At 37.9% G+C, this 23885-nt stretch overlaps 1 long non-coding RNA gene across 2 annotated transcripts in view; it reads right to left on the bottom strand.

Moving 5' to 3' along the window:
• The window catches only part of LOC131480552 (uncharacterized), a 148658-nt gene that overhangs the window by 114146 nt on the left and 10627 nt on the right, over positions 1 to 23885 (bottom strand). The window lies entirely within an intron of this gene.

Below are 23885 nucleotides of genomic sequence, written 5' to 3'. Positions count from 1 at the left end.
GGTTATTCTGGGAATTCAAAGCATTAAAATTTTTATATATTTTTATGTAAATTTTATGTAGAGTTTGTAGAGCACAGCATCAATAAATGATAGCCATAATTATCATTTCTGAATTAAGACTTTGTCCTCAGTAAAGTTGAGTGAGTTTGCTCATGGATCAAATAAAATTACAGCATTTTTATTTGTTTTACAGGATGAGAATAGTATGTGGATGAACAGTCATGCACACTGGGACTTAATTGAATTAGCTCTGAATATATAGTATTAACACTTTCATAAAAATCATAGAGTAACCCCAATTCGCTAGACATAGATACAACTAAAGAATTATTTACCCTTTAGGAACATTTAAATTAGAATTAGAAGACCTTGCTTCAAGGCTGTGGTGTTTTCCTGAAGGGTGACAGGGTTCAATAATTGAGAGGCTATGGGGTTTGGATAATGAAAGAATAATTTCAAAACTACACATTTAAATTTGAAAGTGAATTTGCAGCTGATCCATTTCACGGACTAAAGGCATGGAGTTTTGGCTCCCAAGGCCAGACACAGATCACAGTTTCCTACAAATCAGCGTCTATAATTGGACATAAATTATGTGAGACCTTTTAGCAAAGCATCTGCTTCTTTCTTCAGTTGAAACATTTACTAAGTCTTGCTCCAAAAGAGCAAGAAGGGTAAGAAGGGCACTTCTCTTTGGCTTTTCACAAAAACTCTGTGGTAAATTTCTGATTTTTTTTTTAACTACTGGAAAGAGTAAATAGATTAACTATTCAGTATACATAGAAGCCAAATAGAAAGTAGTGATGAGCAAAACTTTTTTTCCCTCCCCATGCTTGGTAGGTGTAAATTCTTTAATAACAGAGTTTGCTGAACTTTATTCACAACTAAAAATTCCTCAGTATTAAAGCTCAGTGAAAAGAAATCTCAGTGCCTGGAAGACAAGGCAATCAAACCATGTGACAGTCCCATATGCAACTCCAAATCTGTCCTCATAACTGTCTGTGGAGCTCACAAAAGAGTCACACATGTAGCTATTGGAAGAATATCTTACACAATTTGGCACACAAGTTCTAAGATTAGCAGCTGAAGAGTGGGAGGAGGAAGAGGGGAACATAATAGATTAACTGACACCCATCCACTATCTTTCTAAATAGTTTGGAATGTTAAAAATATTGTTTTGATCAATCTATATATACATCCCCAAATCTGAAAGAGAAATTCAAATCATGTTGTGGTTGAAAGAATGAATGCTTTTTAAAAAAGAAAACAGACACACACACACACACACACACACACAAGCACAGACACACACTATGAAATATATGTCACTGAACAAGGGAGTCCAGCCAGCTCCCAAGTGGCATGTTAACATGATGAAAAGCAAATCCAGGATTCTGTGAATCAAAGAGGCCTGGGTCTATTTTTAAAGAGGCCTGTGTCTCCCCACCCTGCTTGCCAAGTGCAATTTTTTTTTTTTTTTTGGAAAAGCCCAGCCTGCAAACTAGGTGAGTCTCCAAAGGTCCCTGGAGTTACCTACCTTCTGCGTGGCCACCTCCTCCCCTTACCAGTCCTCTGTCTCTATATACATCATCCATGCTAATTACTAGACAAATAGAAAAGCTGTTCAACTAGTTCACTTCCCTTATTCTTGAACAGATTGTTTGAGACATAATATGAATACTAATTAATGATAAAATATCTGTGAGTGTTTTTGAAATATGGATGAAGATAGCACTTTTAGAAAGGCGCCCAGATAGATCTTGTGCAGCAAGCTCTCCCTGGTCACAGGAAAGGTCAGGCTCCAGCTCAGTGGTGTGAGAGTAAAACTGGCAGAGTTTTTGGCTCCAATTCAGTGGGAAACTAGAACACATTTTTTTTTTTGCAAGGGGAATTAATTTTCTTTTGAACCTTTTTATTCTGTTAAATTGGAAGAGATTAAAATTCTAAAAAAAACACTTCACCGTAAGAGTGAAAAGTACAATGTTGTTAGAGGTCAATCTGAGTAGATGGAAGAGCGAGAGTCCATCATGGTCGATCCAGGATTCCCTCAAGATCGATCCAGGATCCCCTCATGGTAGATCCAGTATTCCATCATGGTCGATCCAGGATTCCCTCAAAATCGATCCAGGATCCCCTCATGGTAGATCCAGTATTCCATCATGGTCGATCCAGCATTCCCTTATGGTTGATCTAGGGTTCCATCATGATTGATCCAGGATTATGGGCCTATACTTTGTAGCAAAACAAAACACAAATACGTTGGGGGTTAGCCAACTCTGGGTACCCAAGGCTGACTCGGGTTTTCTGACACAAGGAACAGTCACTTACAATATGAGCCACTTCAGTTCTATTTCCCTGTGCAAATAATTTGCTAAGTCTCAGAGAAATGTGTCTGCGGAGATTTGGTAATTTTCTGTTAAAAAGCAAATAATTTAATTAGGTTCAATTATGAAGACAAATGAATAATATTCTTTGGTAATGAGACCCTAAGACACTGTCAAACTATGCTGTTTCCTCTTCTCCCATTTCCTCCCTTTGCTATACTTCCTCAAATCTTATTAAGCTTATTTCATCTGGTCTCAAAAGCTTTTCTTATCTGCCATACTGATTTTGCATTCTCCTGTTTAATTTGAAGTATAATGTAATTATATAAATAATGCTTTGCAATTTGTTGGACTTCAGTAATTGCAATTTTGTCCTAATACCAAAGAAAAGTATCCAAAATTAAACAAAAAGGCATTAATTACATTCACTTTAGAGTTGTTTTACATTGAATTTATTTTAAATATTTATATATTTATTTAAAAGTCAGAGTTACAGAAAGAAAGAAAGAGGTAGAAAGCAATTTTCTATCTGCCATTTCACTTCCCAGTGGCTTCAGTGGGTGGGTTGGGTCAGGCCAAAGCCAGCATCCCAGAGCTTTTCTGGATCTCCCACAAGGGTACAGAGGCCCACGACCTTGGGCCATCCTCCACTGCTTTTCCAGGCACATTAGCAGGAAGCTAGATTGGAATGAAAGAGCTGAGTCTCAAACCAGCACCCACAAAGGATGCCAGCATTATAAGTGGCAGCTTTACCTGATACACCACATGCATGTATTGTATTGAATTTTATCAGTGGTATTAAGAAACTATTTTGCCTTCTTCAAAGAAATGAAAACATTTAATGGAAATCTTACTTGGCAAAAACTTGATGTTCACTTCATGCTGTATTTTATGTCTAGCTAATCCTTATCTGTGTGAAGATTAGATCTGAGATTCCAAAATTTTTTATAAGTAGTGATTATAAGACTGTATCAAGTTTTTATATATTCTAATATTTCTTGAATGAGGGACAAGTGATCAATTACCTGCATTTCTAAGCTTTTCTCTGCATTCAACTAAATTTAGTATAAAAGAGAGATGTCAACATCAAATTATCTAATTAGCCACTGCTAGCAGTAGTTGCCTTAAACAATAGCAAAAATACCTTTCTACATAAAGAAGGAAGACACAGTCACACTAATTCATTGCAGATAGGAAATTCTGTTTACTGTAAATTTAAACTCCTATTTACACTTATTTATTTTTATGAATTAATCTTTTCTTCATCTTCCAACAACATCTGTTTTTGTTACTTGAAGGCTGTAAGAAAGTTTTTCCCAAATAGTTTGAAAAAAAATGTGTGAAGATTTCTTGTAAGTGGAAAAATATACAAAATGTCCTGGGGCATGTCTTTTCCCTAATTGCCTTTCAGGTTGGCCTGGCTCCCTGCCTGGGGACATACTTATTCCTACAGTGTCTACTGCACAAAAACCTTCACGCCAGATCTTTCTTACATCACCCAAAGATCCAATCCAACTGACAACACCCAACTCTTGTGTCTGAAATTCAAACTCAGGTGGAGCCTTGGATCTTCACTTATCCAGATGATAAGACAAACAGTAAGGCTTGAAAGAAGACAGGGGCTGTGTCTTCTAATTCTTCTTTGTATCCTATATATCTTCACATCAATGTTAAGCTTTCCATTAAATACTAGAAGTGGTACTGTCCTTATAAGTGACAGGTAGTAAAATGATTTTCATAGAGCTACTGTGAATTTACCAAGAGCTGTTAGAACCACTGTTAGAACCTGTTTGACTTTTGCCAGTTGTGGAAGGCAAAGGCAGAGTCAAAATAGTTCTGTGAAGAACAGATGACACACATAATGTGTACAGAAAAGGAGTTTCACCTTCCTTAATGTTTCTCAAACAAGCCTCAAACTTGAAACACTTCCGCTTTAGCATAATTCCACTATTTGTTTTTCTGCTGGCATTGCTTTAACCTAGTGATCTTCCTAGCCTATTCCTTCATGTTCTTCAAATTGTGATGCAAATATCTTCCAGTAAACCTATTTATGGGCACCTAATGTAAAATTAAAGGAAGCAAAAGAAAGGAGATCTAGAGAGATTTAGAGAGTTAAAAATGCTTGTAACTGCTGGGGATGGGCTTAGCTGAAGCCAGGAGCCAGGAACTCCACTCAGCTCTCCCAGGGGGTGACACATATTATGTGGCCATGATCTGCTGATCCCGAGTGCTTCTTAGCAGGTGGCTGGATGCGAAGCAGAGGCAGGATGCAATCACAGCCTCTCACATGTAAATGCAACTGCTGAATCTACTAGATGAAAATATCTACCCCCACAATATTTAATTGCTAATTCATTCTTTATATTACTACATCAGTTCTGAATTTCCCTTATCCTGTTTACTTGTTTATTTTTAAAGATTTATTTATTTTTATTAGAAAGCCAGATCAGATTTATGGATTGAAGTAAAGACAGAAAAAGATCTTCCGTCCGCTGGTTCACTTCCCAAATGACTGCAATAGTTGGAGCTGAGCCTATCCAAAGTCAGGAAAAAAAAGCTTCCTCTGGGTCTCCAACATGGATGAGGGATTCGCAAGGCATTGGGCCATCCCTTACTGCTTTCCTAGGCCAGAAACAGGGAGCTGGATGGTACATACAGCAGCTGGGACATGAATCGGCACCCATAATGGATCATGGCACATGCATGATGAGGATTTAGCCATTGATTGCTCTGTTATACCAGGCCCTGTTTTCTGTCTTCCCACTACTGAAATGTAAGACCCAAGGGGCAAAAGTGCAGAATTCAGCACAGAGTATGTGTGTTATAAATATTTGCTGAAAGACCTTAGCCGCTAGGCCACGCACCGAAGGTCCTCGCCTTGAACGCGCCAAGATCCCATGTGGGCACCGGTTCTGGTCCCAGCAGCTCCACTTCCCATCCAGCTCCCTGCTTGTGGCCTGGGAAAGCAGTAGAGGGTGTCCCGGGGCCTTGGGACTCTGCACCCGTGTGGGAGACCTGGAGGGGGTTCCTGATCCAGGCTTCGGGTCTGCATAGCGCTGGCTGTTGCGGCTCGCTTGGGGAGTGAATCATTGGACGGAGGATCTTCCTCTCTGTCTCTCCTCCTGTCTGTGTATCTGACTTCACAATAAAAATTAAAATAAAATATTTGTGGAAAGAAGCCTGTGCAGAAGAGCGGTATTTCTCAGAATGAATACTGAAACACACGAAACACAAAAGATGCAAAATAAAGAAAGCCAGGCATAGCCTTCTATTTCCAATCAACGCATATAATTATTTTGTTTAAACAATGAGTTAACCCTTTTTAAACTTATCATTGGATACATAATTATATTTTTCCCAATCAGTAAAGGAAAATCCCAACATCAGGTGTGAGAACACGAGGAGCTCCTCTCCTTTAACATGAGAACTTCTCCTCCATGAGGTGAAGAAACAAAGCATTCACACACAGCAAAGAATTTTGTTTCAGGGGATCTCTAGCTCTAAATTAAATGCCTTATAATTCAGATACAATGAAAAATCCCCATGGAGCAAATAGTTCAAATAGGGCAAATAGGGCAAAAAGGGCAAGTTCTATTAGGGTGGATTATCCTAACAGCAGTTCCTGTGGAAATGCATAAAAGAGTTTAATGTCCTTTATGGAATGTCTGAGAAACTTCATAAGCACTCAAGAGACATTGCAGAGGAAACTCTCCTGCTACTTGTCCACTTGGAAGAAATTATCAAAATAAAGACTTAGTAACAATCTCACAACTGATGGTTTTTTTAGGTGTCATAGTAATATCTGACTCTTAGCACAGACTACAATATAAGACATGAAGAACTCAAGAAAGGGTAAGGAAAGACATGTACCCAAACCATTCATTTTGGTGGAAATCTTTACAGTATTGAACTATACTGAATCCTGAAGATGGAACTTAAGATATATATATATAATATATTATATATAACATATATATCACATGTGATACGATATATATATGTTAAGTTATATATCTTATATATACCTTAAGATATATAACTTAAGATTTATACATAGGGCCTGGCAGCGTGGCCTAGCCACTAAAGTCCTCGCCTTGAATGCACCGCGATCCCATATGGGTGCCAGTTCTAATCCCGGAAGCTCCACTTCCCATCCAGCTGCCTGCTTGTGGCCTGGGAAAGCAGTCGAGGATGGCCCAAAGCTTTGGGAGCTTGCACCCATGTGGGAGACCTGGAGGAAGTTCCTGGCTCCTGGCTCTGGATCGGCACAGCGTCAGCTGTTGCGCTCACTTGGGAAGTGAATCATAGGATGGAAGATCTTCCTCTCTATCTCTTCTCCTCTCTATATATCTGACTTTGTAATAAAAATAAATAAATCTTAAAAAGATTTATATATATAAAACTTGCAAGGAAGAGAAACAGAAAGAGAGATGGGGAGACATACAGAGAATTTGTATGCACTGCTTTTCTTAAAGCCTTTGTGGCTGGGACAGGGCCAGACCAAAGTCAGGAACTGGGGGACTCAAAGTGGGTTCCCCTATGGGTGTCATGGAGACCCAATTATCTGAGATTTCAATTGCTGCCTCCCAGGGTACCCAAAAGCTGGATGCTGAAATCAGGAAGAGAGCCAAGACTCAAACCTAGGCTCTTTGATATGGAATACAAATCTCAAACAACATCTTAACCACTGTGCCTAACACCTGTCCCCTTTATACGGTCCTGAAGAGGAGTATAGGCAATGTATATGCAGTGCTTAGTATTCTGAAGATAATATATAAATAGTAACATTTCTTTAAAAAACACAATTTATTTATTTTTATTGGAAAGGCAGGTTTATTTAGAGGAGAGACACAGAGAAAGATATTCTGTCCACTGATTCACTCCCCAACTGGCCGCAGTAGCCAGAGCTGAGCTGATCCAAACCCAGGATTGTGGGTTTCACATTTGGATGAAGGGTCCCAAAGTTTCGGGCCAATCTCTGCTCCCTTCCCAGACCAAAGAAGAGTGCTGGATGCGTAAGTAGAGCAGCTGGGACACAAACTGACACCCATATTGGATCTGGCCCTTGCAAGGCAAGGATTTAGTCAATGAGCCATTGTGCTGGACCCAATAGTAATATTTTCTAATGATATGTCATGTGAAAATCATGAGACCTGCAAACATTTTGATAATATATGGATTTGTTTTAGTTTGATACTTGGAAGTTCATTACTAACAATTACAGTAGTAACTTTTTCCTTCAACTCTCATTTTCTGTTCCTATTCAATGCCATCAGTTTAGTTACATGGCTAATTAGCATATATTGCATCTTGTGATATTCTAAGCAAATACTAATTAATTTTATAGTGAAAGGTTATTCTCATGAGTTATTAAATCACAACAAATTCTGTTCCTATCAGATGTATATTTATATGTAGCAACGAGCTAATTATAATTATTCACTTATTTATTCAGGCAATTTTTACTGAGTGTCCACATGTGCCATGCACTGAACTGAAGAGGAAGGCTCTATGTCTGTTGATGGTATTCAGGAGGTACAATTCAGGAAATGTGATTTTTGATGGGATTTACATGTAGGCAAGGCAGGATAAATAGGGCAGAATCTAGTGTGAGTAATGGATTTCCAGTTTCATCTAGTGACAAAAAATGAGAAGTAATACATTCAACCAAAGTATTTTCGTCTTAAAATCTAACTCAAGGAATCACTGATGACATTTGAATCAATATTAGAAAATGTACAGGATAATGGTGCTCAATTGAAATTGAAGAGGATAAGCAGAAAAAAATGCTAAAAAAATACAATTGTTAACATCATGACAGTATAAATAAGGGTTTTTAAATTATGTTTTCTGATGATAATCAGTGCTTCGACCACAGGTAGAAATTGTAGACTAGGGCCCGGTGGCGTGGCCTAGCAGCTAAAGTCCTCGCCTTGAAAGCCCCAGGATTCCATATGGGCGCCGGTTCTAGCCCGGCAGCTCCACTTCCCATCCAGCTCCCTGCTTGTGGCCTGGGAAAGCAGTCGAGGACAGCCCAAGGTTTGGGACCCTGCACCCGCATGGGAGACCTGGAAGAGGTTCCTGGTTCCTGGCTTTGGATCGGCAGGCACCGGCCCGTTGTGGCTCACTTGGGGAGTGAAACATCGGATGGAAGATCTTCCTCTCTGTCTCTCCTCCTCTCTGTATATCTGGCTTTCCAATAATAATAAAATCTTTAAAAAAAAAAAAAAGAAATTGTAGACTAAAGGTTTATGAATAACTTTGAATTTTCATGTTCAATTTTTTTCACAGCAAACACCCAATCTTCCATGTCAGTACTAGATACTCAGAAGGCATAACAATGTCCTCATTAAGATGTAATTCAAATATTATTCTAACCCTCAACTTCCAAACTGGTGTCTCAGAACCATCCATGTAAGCACCTATGTACCCAAATTGTTAAATTATAGCAAAGCCATGTAGCAGAAGAAAAGTCTGTATTATAAAGGGGTACAGTCACTGGATCAGTCTGCTCTTTAAAAGACTATTTAGAATCTCAAGTGCAAACTACTTGCTGAACAAAAATCCTGATGCAATCAACTAGAGCATTTCAAACAAATCTCAAGTATTTTACAGAGAAACAATGTATTTTTTGTCCAAAGAGAAAGAAATACCTGTTTTTAAGTATGATTTAAGTCAGCAAGTAATAAGCAGAATCATCGTTAGGAATGCATTCTCGTGTCTGAATGACTGTTGCCCTTTTGGAGAGCAAAGTGCACAAAAGATTCAGTGATCTTATGACTTGAAAGTCAAGTAACTTCCATTATGTTCAGTCAAAGTAGATAAGCATGGCTGACAATTTGCTAATTGGCTGCCTCTTGTCAGCCAAGTGTACTTTTGACCTTAATAAGAACCTAATCAATTAATACCTAGAGCAATAAAAACCTCTTGCTGATTATGTTAGACAGAATTAATCTCATTTTTTCTGACAGAATTAATGCTGCACTATAACAAACTTTTAATAAAATGATAATTCTCTCTTCCCAGAACCATTATTTAAATAACATGGTGAAACTGAACTATGAAATGTGAAATCTCAGATCCAACAATGTTTCAAAAGCTTTCTATGAAAAAAAAACTCCACAAGAATACAGTGTAAATATGAAAACCTTCTAGTGTTCATATGAATTATATGACAATCAAGTGAACATGATATGATTACTGAATTGAAAACACTTGCATATCTTCATAAAGTTGAAAAACTCCATATTAGAATTGTAGAGAAAGTGGTGAAATTTAATGCGATCACTTCTCAATTTGGGTCTGATTTCTGGCAACTATTAAAATGATATCAGATAGCATTTCAGGAACATTGAGTTTATCGTTTAATTAAAGACAGAGAAGTTGCTGTGCACTGTTACGAAGCTACAAGAAGTGCTACTGAAAGTTCATTACCTTATAAGAGAAACTGTTGCTTTAAGTCTCCGGCCAGACTCTTCTGCACTATAACGTGGTTGATATAAAGCATCATGTTTTTATGTGCTCTGGAGAGTAGGTAAACCCTCTCTAGATGACATGCAGTCATAATTTGTAGAAGCTTCCAGAATTACTTTCTGTTTACAATGTATAATATCTGACTTGGCAAAGGAGCAAGTTTATCATTTTAGGTTAAGAATTTATCATTGAGACACAGTGATTGAAAATTTATAATTCTTCTCCTCTGAGAATTAGTTTTCCTGTTTAAAGCTTTGCCACTTCTTTGGCATAGATGACATATTGAAAAGGTAGATACTTTGAATAGAAAAAGAGACATGGTTGTTTAAAAAAAAAACAGCTAAAAGTCAACAGCTGTGTATCTGCAATAACTGCCTCGTGAGGCTTTTAATACAGATAAATATGCAAATGTGCCATATTATTTTTAATACACAATTTTTACACAGTGTAGTGACTGAAAACAGCAAACATTCTGTGTATTTAGATTCATAATGAGAAATATGCACTATACAGAACTGGAATTATTGTCATGTTGTGGTGAGTAATAGAAAATATGTTTTTGTATGGTAAATAAAGCAGTGCTAAATCATAACGAGAATCCTGACAAGGTCCTGGGTGGCAGATGCCCACCTTCTACTACTCTGCCATCAATAGCAATTCAAAGACTGTACATCACTGATCCAGTTATTCTCCTTTGAGACAACAGACAGCATCTGGTAGCATTTCTCAAATAAGGTGATTTTATCTAGCCTTTGGATCCTTTTCTTAAAAAATTTTTATTTCATTGTGTGGGGAAAGGAGAGGGCAAGTACGAAATAGAATCTCAACATGCAGGTTTAGTACCCAAATGGCTTTTATCGCTAGCACGGGCCCTGTCCAAATTGCCCAAGAGAGTTGCAGAGAGCAAACCTACCTGAAATTTCTGCATGTACAGGATTGCTCTTCAAATTCCTGCCACATCCAGGGCTGGTCTAGGTCAAAGCCAAGAACCAGGAATTTAATATGATCCCTGACTGGGTGACAAGGATGCAATTTACTTAACCGATACCCTTCTGCCTCCTCCCAGCATCGCAACCCTTCTGCCTCCTTCCAGCGTCCCAACTGGCAGGAAGTTAGTGCCAAGGACAGAGCTGGGTCTTGAACCTCAGGCATTATGATACAGGAAGCAGATATCTTCACTGGTGTCTGAATGGCTAGGCAAAATGCTCATTCTAGCCTCTGAATTTGAAGACAATTCATCTTGAATTTCATAATTAGGTAAGTGACTGAAATAGCTGAATCAAGCTTCATATATATATATATATATACATATATATATACATATATATGGAGAAAATCATAATAGAACTAAACCCATGGGCTCATTTAGATCTGAATAGGCTAAACTTTCCCTTAATATTACCTATAATGGCCTTTTCACCACAATTTATTATGAAACATGTCAACATAAAAGTAGAAAGAATTTCACATTAAAAAGCCTTATTTCCATCATTAATAATTTAACATTTTACTGTACCTACTACATCTTTCTATGTAACACAATTTTTATTTTCCTTTGCATTTTGAGTTTTTTTTGCTTTAGTTCTTAAATAGACATTATTTGGAACAGCAGTTTTAAGTTTATAAAAAACCCAAGAGAGGAGAATCAAGATGCTGGAATAGGGTAAGGACATGTTTAAACAGAGAAGCATTAGTCAGGATGAAGCAGAGAGGGCACATTCCAGGAAATAGGAGAGGACTGGCCAATGGCAGAGGGGCACCCAAAGACTGCTTGACATGGTAAAGCAGCAGAGATAACAGTGTGAATTCCATCGGTGGCCAGAGCTCCATCAGTAGCCAAGTGGGAAGGGGAATTCACCAGAAGCTCAGCAGGTGAACCCAGGCAAATAACTGCCCATCATGTTGATTTGTTTGATCTGACTAGGAGCAGTGACAGCAGTAGTTGATGCAGGAACAGGGAGGATTTCATAGTGATAGCCCCACCAGTTCCATATTGGGTACCATTTTGTGTAGGGAAGCAAAAGCTATGGGACAGGACTAAGCATGCACTAAGCTGGGAGCAAACTCATTTCTGGTTTGGTGCATTGCACTGACATGGCATCCTACAGGTTCTACTCAAAATAGGTCAGGGTAGGCCCCAGACCTAATGGGCAGCAGATCCAGAACTCCACCAGTGAGACATCAGGTACCATTTTGTACAGTGTGGCAAAAACTGGAGGGACAACAGTGAGCTATGCATGTGCTGAGCTGGGAGTGATCGGCCAGCAAGTTCTGGCAAGATCAGCACCAGCAACAACCTAGTTCTTTAGGATACTTGGTATCTCTCGGATCCTGGGAACTGCACAAATCAAAAGTGAGAGAAACGTATAGACAACTATGCAGCCTCAGCATGGCATCACAGGAGGTAGAGAGTGGTGAGCCAAGAGCTGGGGCTACGAGACTGGTGGAAGTTTGACACAGGAGCCCAGACCTGAAACTCGCTAAATGCATCATTTTCTTCAAGAAGGTTCTTGATTTTCTTTTTCCTTTCTTCAGTACACATTAATCATTCAATAGTATGCTAGTTAACTTCATGGCATTGTAAATTTGTATTTTTCTTCCTGTTGTTGCCTTTGTTTTGTGGCATTCCATTTAAGGGGATGTATAGTAACTGTGTAATGGAGACTGTCATGTCCAGATGTGAGGATACAATGCAGCAAGCATCTCTACCTCTAGATCAAAGATGGAGTCCCAGTGAAGCTGCTAAGTATATCTTGACAATAGGATGCTGGACTCTCTGCCATTGTCCATGTCTGAAATGATGGATTTGTGACCGTTTATGAAGAACTATACTATTGTGTAATATAGGAGAAATCTCTGGGGTGGGGGTGATTTGGGGCAGGGATAAAGGAAATTCCATAGCCTTTGGAACCATGTCATAAAATAATAATAATAATAAATTATGAAAAAAATATTATTTTACCCAGTTGACATAAGAATAAATCATGTTAGACAAAAATAAAAACATCATATTCCCTAAAGGAAAAAAAAAACAGAGTTGCACCAATTCGAAGCCAGGAGCAAGGAGCCAGGAACTTCTTCCAGGTCTCCCACACGGGTGCAGGGTCCCAATGCATTGGGCCGTCCTCGGCTGCCTTCCCAGGCCACAAGCAGGGAGCTGGATGGGAAGTGGAGCTGCCGGGCTAGAACTGGCGCCATATGGGATCCCGGGGCTCGTTCAAGGCGAGGACTTTAGCTGCTAGGCCATGGGGCCATGCCCAATGATTATGTTTTTAACATAACAAAGTAATGAAGAGGAGCAATTCAGCTAGTTAATTCTTTATAATCTTAAATCCTTGAGAGAACTACAGTCAGCAAGCTATCTTGAATTATTGTGTTTTATTTAATGTCTCAGAAAAATCATGCTATCCTCAACATTTTTATTATTGATTTCAATCAGCTCTATTTGAACATTTGTGCCAAATGATTTTTCATAGGTTTGACCAAAGCATCAGGAGTAGCCAGAAATCCTCATGTATTCACTCATTTTTATATAAACTAGATCACATATGTTAGTGTAGTGACAGTTGTTTAGTTGTTTTCAGTAAAATACTTTGGTCTTGTGGTATTTATCCTTGTACTAGGTTCTTTCCCTCTTAAGAACATCTTCTGTTAGTCTATATAGATAAGGTAACTGGAATTAATTTCATTCACTAATTAGGTAATATTTGGAAATAGTAACAGAATGATTCCTATATAAGCAACCAATCAAAATTGAATATGAATAAATATGAATATGAAAAAGAATAATAAAATTAAAGTTGTGTGGAAAGTCCTGTCAATACCACTCAAAATGCTTTACTACTATAGTGGCTGCATGTTGAGTTAGAAAACAACCTGCGATACAACAAGCCAGTGATATTATGTGTGAGTGTGTGCGTGTGTGTGTGTGTTTGGATGCTATTTACTATGCTTTAAAAAATTCAAACAGTACAGGAATGTTTAGAAAGAAAACGCAAAATTCCCTGAAATCCAATATTTAGGTGTAAGAACTTTCAATATTTTTGACCATCTGATTGTCTTCATAGACCTCTTTTCAATTTTTTGCAACTGCATTGGGTATAAACCAAAATAACTTGAATATAAACATCAGTATATGTAAAGTTAGATGAATGGTAGTATTGATACATACTGTTTGGTTGTCTGCTTTATTCACTGACAAACAGGTCATGGAGATTTATTCTGACCAATAAATGTGAATATACAAATAAACTAGTCTATTTAATGCAAAATATGCCAAGGTTGCTTTGTGCTATAATTAGTTTCCTAATGGTAGATAAACTGTACACAAAGTATTGTTATAGATTATACAGAGACCAAGATCATTGTTTTCAAATTGTCTTCTTAAACTCCTAGGAACAGGATCATGAATTAGAAGGAATTGGACATTTTAGTCAGGATAAAGATTGCTAAATTGACCACTAGAAAAGTGAATCAATGCACAGTATCATTAGCAAAAAATTACTTTTGGGGGGATTAAATAATCTTAAATCTAACATTGGCATTGTAGCACAGTGTGTTTAGCTGCCACCTGAAATGCCAGCATCACATACAAGTCTTGGTTCAGTCCTTAGCTGCTCCAGTTCTGATCTACCTCATGTAAGTACCAGGGGAGAGCAACAGAATATGGCCCAAGTACTTGGGACTCTCCCACTCATGGAGGAGACCCAGATGGAGTTCCAGGCTCTTAGTTTGGGCCTGGAATGAATCTCTCTCTCTCTCTCTCTCCACCCTCTCTCTCTCTTTCTCTTCTCAGCCTTTTGAATAAATAAAACACTTACAAATTAACTCTGTAGAGTTTGTAGACTTATTTTACTTGTTTTGGAACATAGGATAGTGATGAGAGAGAATCTTCCATTTAGTGATTGACTCCAAGACAGCTGCAGTGGCCAGCCCTGAGCTTCGTTCTGATCTTCCACACAGGTGGCAGGGGCCCAAGCACCACTGTATAATAAATCTTGGCTCGATCAGGAATGCCCTCATTCATGATATATCTGAGCTCTACTTTTAAACCATTCTTAATCTTTTCTTCTAGAGCACAATTGGACATATTAGAGACCTCTGTTTTAAATATATATTTTTTTAATTGTTTATTATTTAACTTCAGTAATTACATTGTATTATGTGACACAATTACATAGATACTTGGGTTCTCCCCACCCCTCCCCAAACCCCCCCACCATGGTGGATTCCTCCACCTTGTTGCATAACCACAGCTCAAGTTCAGTTGAGATTCCCCCATTGCAAGCGTATACCAAACATAGACTCCAGCATCTTATTGTCCAGTCAAGTTCAACGGCTTCTTAGGTATACCCTCTCTGGTCTGAAGACAGAGCCAGCAGAGTATCATCCCAGTCAATTGAAAGCTCCAACATACCATCAGCAAAAATTTACATCATTATGGAATTAATTGACATAGTAATGAGTAACCAATATGTTAAAACTAAATGCGAGTTCCCAGTCACCTTCTGTGACCACCTCACCTATACTTCAATTTTAGTTTATACACAACATATAACATTCAAAACATAACATGTTATACATAACATCACATCATCTTAAATTAAGGCAAACATGTGGTATTTAACCTTTTGGGATTGGCTCATTTCCCTTAGCATTATGGTTTCCAGTTTGGCCCATTTGGCCACAAAGAACTGCATTTTGTTTTTTTTAATAGCTGAGTAGTATTCCATGGAGTAGATGAACCATAGCTTTCTTATCCAATCCTCTGTTGATGGGCATTTTGGTTGTTTCCATGTTTTTGCAATTACTGATTGTGCTGCTATGAGCATAGGAGTGCATGTTGGTTTCTCATAAAACAAGTGTTCTGGATATATTCCTAGGAGTGCTATTGCTGGATCATACGGTATGTTGAATTTGAGTTGTTTGAATATTCCCCATACTGATTTCCATAGAGGCTGTACCAGCCTGCAGCCCCACCAGCAGTGGAGTAGGGATCCCTTTTCCCTGCAACCTCGCCAACAAGTGTTGTTGGTGCTTTTATTCATGTGGGCCAGTCTTACTGGCGTTAGGTGGTACCTCATTGATGTTTTAATTTGGATTTCCCTTATTGCCAGGGAACTTGAGCATTTTTTCATATGTTTATTTGCCATTTGGGTTTGTTCCTTTGTGAAGTGTTTGCCCATTTCCCGTGCCCATTTCTTGAGTGGCTTGTTTGTTTTGACATTTTGGTTGTTTTGTAGCTCTTTGTATATTCTGGAGATCAGCCCTCTATCACCTATGTCGTGTGCGAAGATCTTCTCCCATTCTGTGGGTTGCCTTTTTAATTTTGTATCATATTATCCATTACTTGGTCTTGCTGTATATTCCCACAAGGACTTCAGCTTTGTATTCCAGTTTGCTGAGTGTTAACTAAGTCTAATCTTTAGCTTAACTTATTTTCTGAATTTTAAGTTTATTTGTATCAATATTTTGTTCCTTTAAAACATCTGTCAGGCTCAGAACAACAGCTCAGTGGCTAAATCCTCACCTTGCAAGTGCCTGCATCCCATACAGGTGCCAGTTCGGGTCCCAGCTGCTCTACTTCCCAACCAGCTCCCTGCTTGTAGCCTAGGGATTCTGCCCTGTGTGGGAGAACCTGAGGATATTCCTGGCTTGGGATTGGCTCAACTTTGGCCATTGCAGGCATTTGGGGAGTGAACCAGCAGGTGGAAGATCTTTTTCATGTTTCTTCTTCTCTATAATTCTGCCTTTCCAATAAAAATAAACAAACCCTTAAAAAATAAATAAAAATTAAAAATCTGTGAGCATAGTTTTATTAAGCCACTGCCTGAGTGCCAGTATCCTGTATGGGCACTGCTTCATGTCTCAGCTGCTTCACTTGCAGTCCAGTGCCCTGTTAATGTGCCTGAGAAAGCAGCAGAAGGTGGCCCAAGTGCTTCGGCCCCAGAACTCAAGTGGGAGAACCAGAAGAAGCTTTTGGCTTCTAGCTTTGGCCTGGCCCAGCACCAGTCATTCTGATCTTTTAGGCAGTCAGCCCACTGATTGAAGACCAATCTCTCTGTCTCTTAACCTGCAACATTACCTTGCAAATGAATAAAACAAAACTTAACAAAAAAGGTTTTTTTAATCTGCATACTTTTAGTAGATTTCTTGTTTTTTTACATTCTTCATATTATGTGTCCAATAATTCCAAAAAAGGAAGCTCCTGGGATCTTAATTCTGCTGTTTTATTTGTTCATTTATATTTTTTTATAATTCTATGAAATCTAGTTTATTTGTGTATTATTTCATTTTGGATGGTAACTAATGTTCAGCCTATTTCATTTTCCATACAGTTACTGTAAGACCAAACACCTTTCCCAGTGGCAATATGTGTTTGGTTCTCTCTGGCACCCCGAACAGTTAACTAATGGGGACTGTCTTATATGAATTTTCTTAGGATTCTCAGAACCACACTGATCATGCAATTTAAAATCTAAATTTGCTAAGTAAACAAACAAATAAAATCTCTGTATGATTGAATTCCTAGGGAAATGTAGTTTTATTTTTAAAAATTTATTAACCTGTTTAGATCATAAGTCAAGACAGTCAAGTTCCTTGTTTACTCCTTTTGTTGGTGACCTTAATACACAGTCCATTTTTCATGGAGATTAACGTTTTTCAAGAATCCTAGATTCTAGATTCCAAGACTTTTTTTTTTTTTTTGGATTTTTTTTTTGATCCTAAGGATTTTTTGTCCTTTCCCTAATGGCCATTAAATTCTTTTGGCTGCAATTATCAGCAAGTGATTTCCACAGTTTTGAAGACAGTTTACCAGTTTCCCTTCAGAAGCACAGGTAATCAAAGCAAAGAAAAGTAAATGGGATTACATCAAATTATGAAGTTTCTGAACTGCAAAAGGAAGCTGTTAGCAAAATGAAGAGGCAGCTGGCTGACTGGCAAAAAATATTTTTAAACTATGAAACTGAGAGAGGATTAATATCCAGGATCTATAAAGAACTCCAGCAACTCAACAACAACAACAAATAAATAGTCCAGTTAAAAAATAGGCAAAGGACATGAACAGGTATTTCTCAAAGGATGAAATTCAAATGGCTAACAGACATATGGAAAATGCTCAGGTTCATTAGCCATCAGGGAAATACAAATTTAAAATGACCATGAAGTCATTATATTGAAGCAATCAAGGACAGGTATGTATATAGAAATGGGTATACCCCCCCTCTTTTTGCCCTAATTCACTGTAGTCTCTAAATCTCCAGATTAAGGATAAATGTTAGACAGTATCAGTGAGTTTTTTTTAACACTTAAAAAATAATTCTTCATATCACATAACTTTCTGCAGGAGCATTAATGTTTCACAATTTTATTTCACATTGATATAAATTTTGTGTGTTTAAATAACACCTTTTGATTCTTCTTTAATTATAGCGTTTCTCACACTTTTGTTTTGTTTATCTTTGTTAATTTTTGCTGTTTCATAAAAAAAAATGCAAAATTGCTCTAACATTATCTGCCATCTTTCCTCTAATTTCTCACTTTAAAAATACAGTGGGAAGGAGCACCAAGGTGCAGTACAGTTAAGTCTCCACTTGTAGCGCCGGCATCACATATGAGTACAGGTTCAAGTCCTGAAGGCTCTACTTCCAGATCCCTTCTGATGACATGGGAAAACAGTGGGGAATGGCCCAAATTCTGGGTCCCTGAAACAGGTGGGAGACCTGGAAGAGGTTCCAGGTTCCTGGATTCAGGCTGGTCCAGCTCTGCCTGTGGGCCATTTGGAAAGCGAACCAGCAGATGGAGGATATTTCTCTCTCTAAACCTGTTTCCACAGAGACATAAATAAGCATAAAAAATAAAGTGGGGAGGCAATGGAAATTTGGTTTAGCAGTTGAATCATGGCTTTAGATGTCTACATCTCATATTGGAGTGCACGGCTTCAAATCCTGGCTATACTTCAAAATCAGAATCATATTAATTCAGACCCTGGAGGCAATATGTATTGGCTCAAATACCTGGTCTTTACCCAATAGGGAGACAAGTACTGAGTTCTGGGCTCCTGCCTTCAGCCTGGCTTAGCCGTAGCTTTTAAGAAATTTGGGAATTGAACCAGCAGGAGGATCTCACTCTGTCTGGTTTTCATTAAATAAAAGTGGAAAAAGTTAAGAAGAATTTAAGATCAAATAAAAATATATATCATTTGGAAAGTCATTGACTTCTTTGTTTCTCAACCTGTGCAATAAGGAGACAAGCCAAATAATTCATGTGGTTCTGACCACTTCTACAATGACATGATCATTCAGTTACATTTACTTTGAGGTTAATTCACAAGGAGAAACCAAACTTAAAATCTGGTACTGTGTACCTTACAAAGCCTATAGGCAAAGATTAATTTGATCTGTAGCCTGTTTGGTCTGTAAGTCTCCCTGACTAAAAACTGGCCTTGGATATGTACAGAGACAGTTCACAGATGCAATACTAAATGTGGCAAGGGAGAGTGTAATAATTTTCCTCTGATTTTTTCCATTTTCTCAGTGAATTAAGGTTGTCAACAGTGAGTAAAAAAGTAGAAGGAAGTGGTAAAACCTTGTAGGAGCTCAGAAAAATGTGAAATAATCATCAAGGAGCATTAGAGATCGGATGGATAAGAAAGTTTAATTAGACTGCTGGGTTAGCATAAAGTTCTCAGGATAAATGTTCACAAATTTTAAGCAAGACCAGTCAGCATGAGTGTGCTTATGTGTATACGAAAGTGGGAAGTAAATTTTACTTCACCAGAGATGGGGTTTTGTAGAAAGAGCATAATTGAGGGAGGCTGATGATCAAATGATATACCATGAGCTTTATGCAGAGAAAGGAAGAAAGAGAGCACGAAAGGAAACTAAAAAAGATGGGACTTAGAAGGGCTAATAAAAGTAGGATTAATGACTATAGGTTCCATAGAAGAGTACCGTAGGGAATGAACTGGAAAGACAGAAATTGCCAATCAGAGAATGAGATGGTCTAAATGACATTTTATAGAGGGCTAGATATTGTTGATGTTATTGATAATGACAAGGTTCTATGTCTGTGGGTGAAGATTTAGATCAGATATTGGAAAGATTATATTACGTATTTTGGAAGGATATTTCAATTACCAACAACTGACAGAGAATCTGAAGTTATATTCAATCAGTGGAGCTAAGCTGGTGGTTCATCAGACTAATCATCTAACTTGCAGCACCAGCATCCCATATAGGTGCCAGTTCTAGTCCTGGCTTCTACAGTTTTAATCCAGCTTTCTGCTTATGGCCTGGGAAGTCTTTGGACCCCTCTAACTATGTAGGAGACTTAGAACAGGCACCTGGATCCTGGCTTCAGATTGGTTCAGCTCCTGCCATTGTGGCCATTTGAGGAGTGGAGAAGTGGATGGAAGACCCTCTCTCCCTGTATCTCCTTCTCTCTGTAAATATGCCTTTCCAAAGGAAAAAAAAGGAAGCTTTTAAAATATATTCAATGAATGAGAGGGAATAACCCAAGTGTCTGTATATGACTATCTTGGTCGTCTCAATATCATATATTTCATATTGTGCATCACAATTAATAAGGATTTTCTTGAATAGAATTGGTACATTTAGGTATTATTTTCCTATCTGGAGTTTTTTCCCCCACAATTTCACTTTGATGGTAATCTTTAAACAGTTTTCTTGAAGTTTGCTCATTTGAGAATTCAATGCAGAGAGTGATTGCTAAGCAGTAAATGAGGTATTGCTGTCGTAACTGCATGGTAAGAAGTACTGGCTGCCTACAAAAGTGTTATATGGGCAGTGACTGCCTTTCCTCATTGCTAGGCAACATTTTATTAAGATGTTCCAATATGTTTTCCCACTTTGATTATCTATGCAAATAGCATACCACCCTCAGGAACAAATACTCTGAGAACTTAGCCTCCTGGGGAGTAATTCCAGTACCTACATCTTTGAAAAACTTTTCACATTTTGTGGTTTTCTTTATCTGCTTAAAAATTTGAGAATAGGCAGTGTTGTTTCTGAAGCTCTGTCACTGCAGCCTTCCTATTTTGCATCTTAACAACTAAATAATGTAATAACTAAATAACTAAATAACTCAGGTTATTTGCATTACCAGTATGTAGGCTACCTCAGAATAGTAGTTAATGTAATAGTTTGTATTATACTAATAATTTTGGCATGGATTATTCACAAATTGATTTATTTCCGCTAAATGTTTGTATGTTTAACACTGAAGAAAAATAGCAGCATTGGATTAGAAAGCAGTATGATGATGAAAGCTCCGGGGAAAAAACAAGGTTTTTTCTTCTTTTAGCTTAAGCTCCTTTAAAAGTCTGGTAGAATTCAAGAGTGACGCCAAACCCTCCTGAGCTTTTCTTTGTTGGAAGTGTTTTTATAGCAGAAGATGTGTATGAATATAAGCATTAAATTCATGGATAAGAGTGGGAAGTGCCATATGATGTTTAACTAATCCTTTAATATATGACAATGATTCATTATGCAATTAGCATCTTTAAAATTCCAAATTATGACTTTCTGTAACATTTTTTCTTTCTTCCAAATTTTCTTCCTTCAAGGAACTGGAAGTGTCCCTTGAGTGATCTTTTTAAACACTAAACTTTTTGTGTGGCACATTAGTATAAAATCTTTTTCTCTTTCTGAAAGCTGGGGAACTTCCTGCGTGATTGATGGGGGAGGTGTCCCCGGGACACTCTGGTGCAAACACCATGCAGCCTCTGATTGATGTGCTCGTTCTTTCACGAATACATTCATTTTCTCTTCTCCAACTCACACAATTTATTCATCCTATGAAGCATCTATACATTTATTCGTACCGTCTTTCAATTTTTAAGCAGGTGAAAGATGAAAAGTTAATGCTTATAAGGAGGTAAGGCAAGCCTAACTTATGTGAAAGAGGTGATTTTTCCATATATCCAAAACAATATTTCTTCCAGGATTTCTTTCATTCTGATTAGCCACAAATTTGAAATCACTTTGGAATGTGAAACAAAGAGTTTGGGATGCGGATGTGAGGAGACCTATTACTGTGTTCAGTTAGCTGAAGTAGAGATCCCAAGAAAACACTCCAGACAGGGTGCTATTGAACCTATGGGCCTGGGAAAAATCAAATGCTTTCAAAATCAGGTTTTTTTTTTTTTTTCAGCAAAATGTGGGGTTTAACTAGAAATTCTCGGAGTCTCCTCCAGGGACAGTATCCTGTGATCTTGTAGCTGCTACTGACAATAATTTCATAAAGGAATTTGAAACATTAAAAATTTAGAGCAAAGTCATTATACTTCTGGGAGCAGGCTAATATGGTATACAGCATCATTAATGTTATCTACCTATGAACACTGTGTCCACCTAGGGGAAATATGGACAGTTTATGAAAGAATCCATCCTATAATTGATCATTCAATAAAACCAGTGTGTAATCCATAGCTAACTTAGGGACAACCAGTCATAAATATTTCTGGGTTATTGTTTACTTTGTGGTTAGGAAGAAAGAAACTATGAAGGAAAGTAGAAATTGAGTTAAAAAAAAAAACTGGTCAGCCTCAGGGGTAAGGTAATAGCACAACAGGTTAAGTCATCACTTTGGACAAGGCATCCCTTCTCGGAGTGATGGTTTAAGTCCTGCACTAGATCCAGCTTCCTGACAATGCATCAAGATAGCTAAGTGCCTGGGCCTCTGCCACCCATGTGGGGGAGCCAAATGAAGGCTCATGCTCCCTCCTGGGTGTGATGGAAAACTTGGGAGGGAACTGAATTTTCTCTCTCCTCCATCCTCCCACCTCTCCTCCCCATGCTTTCAAGTGGAGGAAAATAAATATAGCAACTTTTAAAGAATCTTTAGCCTCTGAGTTTACTAAGTATTATCAGATGCAAGAAAATATGGCTTAATATTTCAAATACTAATTCCATAGGACTTAAACTTCCTATCGCTTCTCAGTCTTTTGGCTAAGATCAAGTGTAGGATTTACACTTCCGTGAACTCAAATTAACCAAATCAACATATTTTAACTTTACACAATTACGCATTTGGAATAACTTAACTCAAGAAACTACTATAATAAAAACAATTTAGTTTTATCAATAAGATATTACAATTATAGAAGATGGCTTAAGGAATATGATTCGGGGTATTCGGGGTACTTTCAAACAAATGCTGAGTCTGAGAGAGAAATTTCATTAATGGATTAAAATACACAGGTGAGCATGGTATTTTTTAATTCATTAATTCAAATAATGTTTGGAACATTCAATTGTCAGGCTCTGTTTCAAATGATCTTTTGTTAATTGTCTTTTCTTCAATATCTTCACACTGAAGATGACACCTACTCAGGTGACTTTGTGAATATTCAGTTATTGTTCCTCTCTCAGCCCCCTTTTTCATCAGTGCTGTCCTTCCAAATAGCATTTTTCTTCATTGCACTGTTTTTTCTTTCTTTTTTCTTCTTTTTTTTTAAAACAGAGAATTAGTGCCAGACTGCAGCAAGCAGTTTGTTCACCTTAGAGAGCACATTTGCACTACCCTATGATACAGGCATTTAAATGATTTTATTTGTCCACCTGTTTTGAACATTAAGGGGGTAAATTTGCAGTCCAGGGATTTGGCTTTAAAACTCCAACTGATGTTAATGAGGGCTGGTAATGAGCCCCTTCTTCTTAATTAGTGGCACCATACCTGTGACTTGTCGGAGGCATGACTTGGACCTGGGGAGCTTAATGAGGTGACAACAAGGAGAAAACGTTGAAGCCTGAATTTTGGCCTGGTCCATACTTTACTATGCAAACATACTTTAGGAGCTGGTGCTTTAAAATAAATTTATGAGCTTGCTTTTATGGCCATGTAGACCTTCCCTGAGAACAATTTGTCTTATCTGTAAAAACACTTTTGTTTGATAGAAAAGGAGGGAGTCAGAAGCTTAACGGTAGAACAAGGATATGATTAGATTTTTCTCTCCTTGTTCATGCCAGTGATTTTCATGTTGAAACAAACTCTCTTTTGATGATTTCATTTGCCTGAATTACGGAGGACCACAGCTTATACACCCCATTCCACACTAAGGGGCAA

The sequence above is a fragment of the Ochotona princeps genome, chromosome 6, assembly GCF_030435755.1.
Source record: "Ochotona princeps isolate mOchPri1 chromosome 6, mOchPri1.hap1, whole genome shotgun sequence".
Lineage (NCBI taxonomy): Eukaryota > Metazoa > Chordata > Mammalia > Lagomorpha > Ochotonidae > Ochotona > Ochotona princeps.
This window is presented reverse-complemented; position numbering and strand designations above follow the sequence as displayed.